The following is a 9030-nucleotide window of genomic DNA, read 5'->3' as shown; positions in this document are numbered from 1 at the left end:
TACTGTCGAGATGTGCTATTAGTGTACGCAGATGATTTGTAATGTTCATTTTGGGCAGAGAATGCCTCAGTGTTGGTTCCACATATCTGAACTCTAGTAAAGTATGATCAAAATTCCTATCCAGGTGCTGTAGTTCTTCTGAGGTTTCCCTATCTACATGATCGTTAGTAATTTTTAATTTTATGATTATTATTATTATTATTATTATTATTAAAAAAAACATTTCAGTGTTGAAATGTTGTCACAGGCTTATACTGCCCAACCTACAGCTTAAGGTGGGTTCCTAACCACCAGAACCTCGGTAAAGGTACATTGAAAAATTTCTAGAGGTACCGGCTCAGGGATCGAACCGCGGACCTCGGAGGTGAAGTCCGAGTGTCTAACCAACTGATTATTATTATTATTATTTACTTTAAAAATAGTTACAAGGGAAAAATTGAGACAAATTTTAGATTGTAAGCTGCCATAACTTATGAGGTTTTTCTTTCAGAATTAGATCAATTTGATCAGTTTCTAATTGGAGCTAAATTTGAATATTGCAAAAGTTAGCTCTACCAAATTTAAAAAAATGGAGGCAATTTGACTTGACTCTCTGTCTGTAGCAAAACCAGTCAGTCTATACTATATATCGCTAAATGGTATTGTATAGCCGTAACTGGGTAACATCCAAACAATAGTAAACACAGTATAGTAGATTTGAAATAGAGAAAAACGTTTGATCGAGACACCATGTCATTTCAGCGAGTTTGAGGTACTAAAAAAATCAGTGAAAATGGCACCTCTTGTTCCATTTAAAATCCCACGCTACAATCCATGCATACAGTTCTAACACGAGAAAAATCTACACAGTTGGAAAACCTGCGTCAGAAAGTGATTGATACATGAACCACATAAATCTACCCACGCATGCATGTCATGCACAAAGACGGACAGGCATCCGGTGAACGACGCCGTAATTAATGGCAGTTAACTTCAGAGCTGCACTGACAGGTCAGTGGATAGCATTACAATTTCGAATTTCCCAGGTTTTCGACAGAATGGCATCCGAGAACATCATGATGAGGAATAATCTCGATCAATATCATCCATATTAAGGCTCAGTCTACCGAATGCAATTTGTCCACTAGTACTAATTGTCACCGGCCGATGATAACTCAACGTCTAAAAGTAAATGTTTATTAAAATTTATAAAAAGGATTCTTGTAAATATTAATACAAAGAAGCACAACGGACAAACTGTTATTCAAAAACTCATCATTATCACCGAATTCTTGATTTTGACCAATTTCTAACTTGCTGCGTCATAGTTCTGTGCACTTTTCCGATAAAATTGAGTACTAGGGCGGCCAGCCGTACTCAATCTTACAAAATGATTTGGGGACCTGAAAAGTGGTTACATTATGGAGGTCGTCGATAAAATGTTCACCAATCTTGCTACTATATACTCATTCAGCTAGCTGTACGAATATACACTTCGTTCAAAAGTATAACAAATTTCTGAACTTTTTTGAAAAAAAATTAATAATCTCTATCGAAGTCATGAGTTGGATAATATTTAAAATTGCTGCGTTGAAGTTCCGTGCATTTTGGTAATGAAACTGAGTATAAAATAGAACGAACTCTGAAAAATGATTGCTTGATAAAAATTGTTCTATAGTCTGTTTCAGTGTAATCAAAAAGTTTTTAGTACTTTTTCTGTCATCCTTACAGTATATAAGTTTATAAGTTTTTGTTCAAAAACAAAACGAGAGTGCTCTCAGAAGGAAAAGAAAAATTCATAAAGGTGAGTAATTTAAATATTTAAAATTATAATAAATGTCGAGCAAAATATATTCTCCAATCATAGTACAAAAACTTAGCATGCATCTAATAATAGTCATTTACACTGAATTAAATAATTTTTACTTCAAGCAGAAAAAACACTCCAATGTACAAATTCTACATAAGTCGGATCGTAAATTTTTAACTGTGTAAATATTATTTAAAAATAATAATATCCATCATAAAGTATACGTTTCTTGGTACTTTATCTAATCCTCTAATTAAGGAGTTACTCATAAATTTAAAATTGTAGAATTTTGAATTGACTACGTTCAACATTTCAAAATTTTTAATCAGTGCACATTTAAACGTTACAAAAATGCGAACGTCGTTTAACAAAAATTTAATTATTTCTGTAAATTCAAATATTATAAATGATACATTTTCAAATTAAACACTTTTGAAAAGTTAAAAATTTTAATAAATATAATAAAATAATCAAATTAAAACAATCAGCGCTGAAAAACTAAAAAATGATATTGATTTGAAAATTTTAGCTAGGGCACTAAAGCCTTGTTCTCAGTATGTTCAGTATTCTCTAAGTTAAAAATAGTGAAATTGAGCTGTTTGGACAATATTATTATATAAATGAGTCAGATAGACGTGCTGAATATAAACCACGTAATTGGTCACGGGCAATACAAGTATTAAAACTAAAATCTTAAAAAAATCAGTTTCAAAAGAAAAAAGTTTAAACGTAATTTTGTTAGTGATTTTCAAATACTTATACATAGTTTATAATACCTAACACAGAGAAAAAAAGAAAGATAAAGGTTTATATATGAATTACAAATTAGGTTGACAGCTACAATCCACAATTGTAAATTATGCTCAGATTAAAATGAATTTTTAATTGAATACGTAAGAATTTTAAATTCTGCTGTAATTGCAACTACATAGCAGAAGTTATCTAGTAATTATATACAGCGTGAGCTTTATTTTTGTGGAACTAGTATGAGAAGAAACTCGTTAAGGTCTTAAATTAATTGGAAAGAACTAGTATGATTAATATGATATTTCTTTCATCATACTATCCGCATTAATAACTCCCTCTAAAAAAATTAAAAAATTTCTAGCATGAGTCCTATATTCTGTATAATTATATGAAAATATAAATATTTATTCAAACACAAGTCATGCAGATAGCCCTACTTAATTTAATATTCACGTCTAGAGTTCATGGTTATCCTAATTAAAATCTTTGGCTTCTCTCATTCCCTATTTCCCCCCTCCATTTTGTGCCCCCCCCCTTCTCTTTTTTCTTCCTTAATTTTAATCGGATTGTATTCAAAAGTGAGGCATATCTTGAACGCAAACAACCAATTGGTCTTCAAGTTCCTTGTGCACATCTGCAAAGATTTTCATGTGAAAATATGCATAGCTGTGCGGTTTATATGCGCATGTCTTTGCACACGTTAATACGCAGCGTATGTTGAGACAGGGAATATGGAATTGGTGTTCCATATACGGACTTGTACATACAAAGAGGAATCTTATTTAAATGCTAAAACAAGCGCACCGTCTTTCTAATGAGAGAATTAACTAAGCAGTAGTAACTACCCGTACGTGGTCAGACGAGGCGGAAGGCTCCAAGGCTCCAGGCTCTAAGCACTAAGCCGAAGAGGAAGATGGAAAAGGATAGGGAAGGGAAGCTGAGAAAGAGAAAGATGGGAATCCTTAGGAAACTCAGACCCTCATTTACGAAAGCTCTTTAAGGGTAATGTTGATTTTCTACATTGTTAACTGGCAGCTGGAATAAGGGGAACGATTTAGTCTATTATCATATGCTACTGTAAAGAGAATGATATTTTAATGATTTTCAAATAGAAACTGCATAGTATATTTATCTTTTCGCAACGAATTTAGTATTTATCAGATAAAAATAGTTAACAAGTTTGTAGGCCTTAATTATTATTAATAATCGACAAGTGTTCTCATCTAATACATTTTGTTCGCAACATGAAGTTAGTTTGTTGCAATGCTTTTGTTCTTTCATTACTATTTTATTTTTAAATTGGTGTTCTATCAGAAAGTAACAGTGGCGGCAGTTTGAGTCATGTTGACGTTTCCATCACACTTTAAAAATGCAAAATATTGGAGCATCTTATCAATTTTAATTATATGCAAATTTAGATAGCAATTCTGAATTTAGAGAAACTAACTTTAGACTAACACAAAAATCATAACTCATAAAACTATGAAAAACTTCTGAATTTAGTGCGTCGATGAATTTTCGACGGTAAGGATTTAAATTTTATGAATAGATTGTAAGAATAAGGGTTTTAAACTTTGGAATAATTCTTCAAATTTAGATGTTTAATTTTTTTAATTAAAAACTTTAATTTCAAATCTACAAAACTAAAATAACGTTATGAAGCGACACGATATCAAAATAAAAAATATCGGAATAAAACATTAAAAATTACTAATTCAATACTGGTATGTATATACAGAGTGGACACGCTGGGGCTTACATACATGACGAATCGAATGCTACCCGAATAGCACAATAGCAGGGCAGAAGCCATTGTACAGGGGTATTTTCATATTTCGCGTCTTTAAAGTTGCATTCGGATCAGCTATTCGGTCAAGTCCGTGTATCTTCGGATCAAGTTTATCATAGTGTCCATGGTTGCGTTTGAAACTTCAAATGGATACAACTGTCAAAAAAATAGAAGTTATGTTACATAGTAATTACAAATAATAAAAGTGTTTAACTGATAATGAAATGAGACATGTCAACTGAGAAGTAAACCTCAATTTTTTCTGTGCAATAACATTATGGAATGTCTGCTGAGTGACAAATACTATAAAATAGTAATAATATTCTGCGCTTCCAGTGGTCGAAGAGTGAATTTTGTTTACCGCTTATTTACGGCATAAAAACAGGTATGTTATGAATAGACAGGATATGTTTTAAATAAAGTGAATGAAATATTACATGCGTATACTTTAAACTGACATTACCTACATTTACTTACAGCGATTGGGGTAAACAGGTGAATCTGAACATAACCTCGAAATAATGACAGATCGGCCCGGCGTGTTTATTATACTTTCGATTGATTATTCTTTACCAAAGAAATGTTTTGTGGTTTGGTATGTTTATCACTGATAGTATCGGCAGTAATATTTTAAATAATAATTACTTATTAACAATTTAACAATCATTACTTATTAATCATTTTAAAAAGTTAAACATTATTTCTGAATTTAAAATATGATTACCATTGTTTTTCACACAGATCGATCCTAAGAGAAATACACATCAGGAAATGCAGATAGAATTGGTGCATTTTAATCAACATTCTTGAAAAATCCGTTATCTCTGGACCTTATTCCAAGACTGGCGATTGATCACCCTAAAATTAATTATCTGAGTCATGTGAATGGAATAGGCGTATCAAAAAGATATCTGGAAGCAATTTAACTTGCCCGAATTCCCAATGGGCACAAAATTTTGCGACGTTTTTACGATATCGTTACGACATCTTTACGACAACTTCGCGACATCCTATGTCCATGTCGTTACAGTGTCTTTACGATATCGTAAAGATATCGTCAGATCATACGACATATTTACGATATCTTAAAGACGCTTTAACCACATGGACTTAGGATGTCGTAAAGTTGTCTTAAGGATGTCGTAACGATGTCGTAAAGACGTCGACAAATATTGTACCCACTGGGTTTTAATTGATACCATTTTAAGGATTTTTTTTATTTTAGAAAATGCTTTCTCTGAACCTCATTTCATAATTTGGTTTGATCAACCAATAAAATAAATTAAACTCTTGTTGGTGATAGTATTGTACCAGTAATAAATCTAGAAGAAAAATTTTAGGCCGATATTTACATTTCATTTTTTTTTTTAATTATTCTATTTTCGAACTTGCTATATCTGGATCTGATTTTCAAATTGGCATTTGATCAGCACCTAAAATCAGTTTTAAGTAATTTTGATGGTATCGATGTATCAAAAAAAAATCTCGAAATAATTTGACTAGCCCCGATTATAATTAATAAAGTTTTTAGGGATTATTTTTATTTTAGAAAATGTTTTCCCTGGACTAACTTTTTCTTGAAATTATTGTTTTTCGAAATTGCTATCTCTGGATACGGTTTGCAAACTGGCATTTGATCAGCTCCTAAAATTACTTCTGAGTCAATTTAATGGTATAGGTGTATCAGAAAGATATCTTGGGGCAATTTATCTTGCTCAAAATTTTAATTAATAAAGTCAATAGGGAGTTCTTTTTTATTTTAGAAATTACTTTCTCTTTTGAGATGAGGTCCAGAGAAAGTATTTTCTAAAATAAAAAAAACTCCTTAATGACTTTATTTATTTAAAACATATCCTGTATATTCATAACATACCTGTTTTTATGACGTCAATAAGCTGTAAACACAATTCACTCTTCGTCCACTGGAAGCGCAGAATATTATTACTATTTTATAGTATTTGTCACTCAGCAGACATTACATAATGTTATTGGCACAGAAAAAAATTGACGTTTACTTCTCATTTGACATGTTTCATTTCATTATCAATTAAACACTTTTATTATTTTTAATTACTATTTAACATAACCTATATTGTTTTGACACTTGTATCCATTTGCAGTTTCAAACGCAACCATGGACACTATGATAAACTTGATCCGAAGATGCCCCGACTTGACCGAATAGCCGATCTGAAAGCAACTTTCAAGGCGCGAAGTATGAAAATACCCCTTTATAATGGCTTCTCCTCTGCTATTATGCAATTCGGGTAGTATTAGATTCGCCATGTATGTAAGCCCCAGCGTGCCCACTCCGTACGTTAAGGCCGCAATTACGGGTGCCGAAATATCGGTACAAATAGCGGACAATTTTCGATACAAATAGAGTTGGAAAAGCGGGTATTGGTACCGAATTTGCGGTGCAAATAGCCAGATGTTTTTCATATGTGTAAACACTTCCATATTTAAAACGTAACTATTTCACTATTTCACTATGTAGTAACTTTACGTTGAAATATGAATATTTTGTAAGAAACTTTCTAAATTTCCAAAGCCCTTTTAAATTATCTTTCGAAAAAAATTATCTTAAAGGGAAGCACATGAAAAAAGAGCTCCGGTGGCTCAGATGGGAGTGCAGAAGGCCTGGGTTTCGATACCCTATAGGCCTATACCGTTACCAATGGTACCAATGTTACTTGGAATTAGAAAATGATCACTTTCTCAAGGACCCGTTTAAAAATATGTAAATGTCAAGCCTTTATCATTCTAAAGTTTTGGATTTAAAAATCTGAAATTTCAATAATATAATTATATAAGTAATTCTTTGTATTTTCTCAAAATAAAATTCTCTTTCTTAAATTATTAACAATTTCTGAGAACTTAATTATGAAACTTAAAAAACTTCCACAATTTGAAAGAATAAAGAGGATAGTTGTTTTTAAACTACAAAGGTTTACAAATAATATTCTCAATCTGCGTAATTTAATTATACCTTAACTTTTTTATTGAAGCCTCTATCTGCATAAATCCATAGACGAGGCATCAAATTGTAGTAGATAATCTGCATTTCCCGGGAGAAAAATGTCGATATTCTTAAAATGCCAAGAATAAGAAAACATCTATCTTCCTCCAGGGAAATAAGGATAATAGATAACTAATATGTTACAAAACGTTAATCTATCGTTCACTTTAGTAAATTCTCTAGAAGGGAAAATAGTTTCTACCTTGTTTAAACACATTATTCCATAAATCCCAGTGATAATGAGAAAATAACAAGGACATATAAGATTAAATATGCAATAAAAAAGTGACGACAAAATCAAGAAATTTTGAATAGCTGAATGATAAGCTGTGAAATATTTAGAATTCATATAAATGCATTTTTTCTTTGTCCAACTTTGTATTCACTTTTAAAACAGCTTTAAAAATGATCATGGCGATAAGTGGCTCACTACTGAGGACTTTAACCTACAAAAAATAAAAATAACGAAGAATCAATTTTTGTCAAGGCAGAATGTAGTCGAAATAATTTCCCCTTAAGTCTGTTTTATTGCAGATTGTTTGATCACTGAAAACAAGGTAAGAATCCGAAATTTCTTGTTTCGTTAAGCGCTTGAGGGTAAGTTTCAAAGGAAAGCGGCAACGATGAAAAACTGACACGATGTGTCATATCATATCTAGCTTTAGGTTACCTGACAGTTCTGGAGCCGACGTATGCGAAAATTCGGAGTCGACAGTCTTTGTAGAAAAGCCATCATGTCAAATAAAAGCCGCAAAGGTTTGTAACAAGAGAGTCTAATGTCTATGTTTATGACACCTCTTCTAACCTCACGAAAAACTCAAAAGTTAGCTGTCCTTTGGATACAAACGCATATATGATATGGCGGTTTATTCCTTTGAATTTCACTGGATAGCCACGGGGTTTCACTACGGTCGCTTTTTAAAAAAACTCATCTTTTTAATTCTTCTTTTAAAAGAATTAATTAATTTTGTATGGTGATATTAAATTTAAAAATATATAACCATCTGTAAATGAAATCTATACCGAAAGCAAAAATTCAACATGAATTTAAATGCTGATGCATCTCCAGTTTAGAATCGTTCGTTCAATTTTGTCATCAGAAGATCCCTACCAAAACTACAAAAAACGAATATCCAAGAAAATAGTCAGATTTTCGGAAAACAATTCCTATAGAGATTGATGTTCCCGTCATTTTAATACAATTCCCGCAAAAGCAATTGCAACATGGATTCATAGTGTTAGAAAATTCGTAATAGCTCATCCAATAACATAAATTTTAGCTGAAATATCTAAATGAGTTAAAACGTACCTATTTTAAAAGTTTCAAAGAAACTTTTCACGTTATTTTCAGAGTTTTCAATTAAATTAGTAGAGAGGAAAATGCTTTTTTCAGAAACCAACTTAAAATGAAACTCTTTAGTCTCTGAAAATTATTATCAAAAGTTTTTGAGCTGAAGCTTTTGTGTTTCTTTTGGGTGAAAACATAACCAAAAGATGCAGCTCATTAAAATAAGTATTTTTTATCATAATTTTTTTTTATAATTATGCAAACTTAAAGTTGTCCCGTTTACTGGAAAAGCTAGTCTAAGCTATGTCCATTTTTTTTTTGAAATTTGGAATTGAATACAAAATTTGGCCAGGATATCAATTACTAAATTAGGTAACAAATTGTTATGCTGATCAATA

The 9030-nt window shown here is 31.6% G+C and overlaps 1 protein-coding gene across 2 annotated transcripts in view; it reads right to left on the bottom strand.

Annotated features, from left to right (window-relative positions):
- The window catches only part of LOC117179899, a 380815-nt gene that overhangs the window by 319107 nt on the left and 52678 nt on the right, over positions 1-9030 (bottom strand). The gene's annotated exons all lie outside the window — the stretch shown is intronic.

This window comes from Belonocnema kinseyi, chromosome 9 (assembly GCF_010883055.1).
Source record: "Belonocnema kinseyi isolate 2016_QV_RU_SX_M_011 chromosome 9, B_treatae_v1, whole genome shotgun sequence".
NCBI classification, from domain to species: domain Eukaryota; kingdom Metazoa; phylum Arthropoda; class Insecta; order Hymenoptera; family Cynipidae; genus Belonocnema; species Belonocnema kinseyi.
The sequence above is the reverse complement of the archived record's forward strand: the minus strand, read 5'-3'. Positions and strand labels throughout refer to the sequence as shown.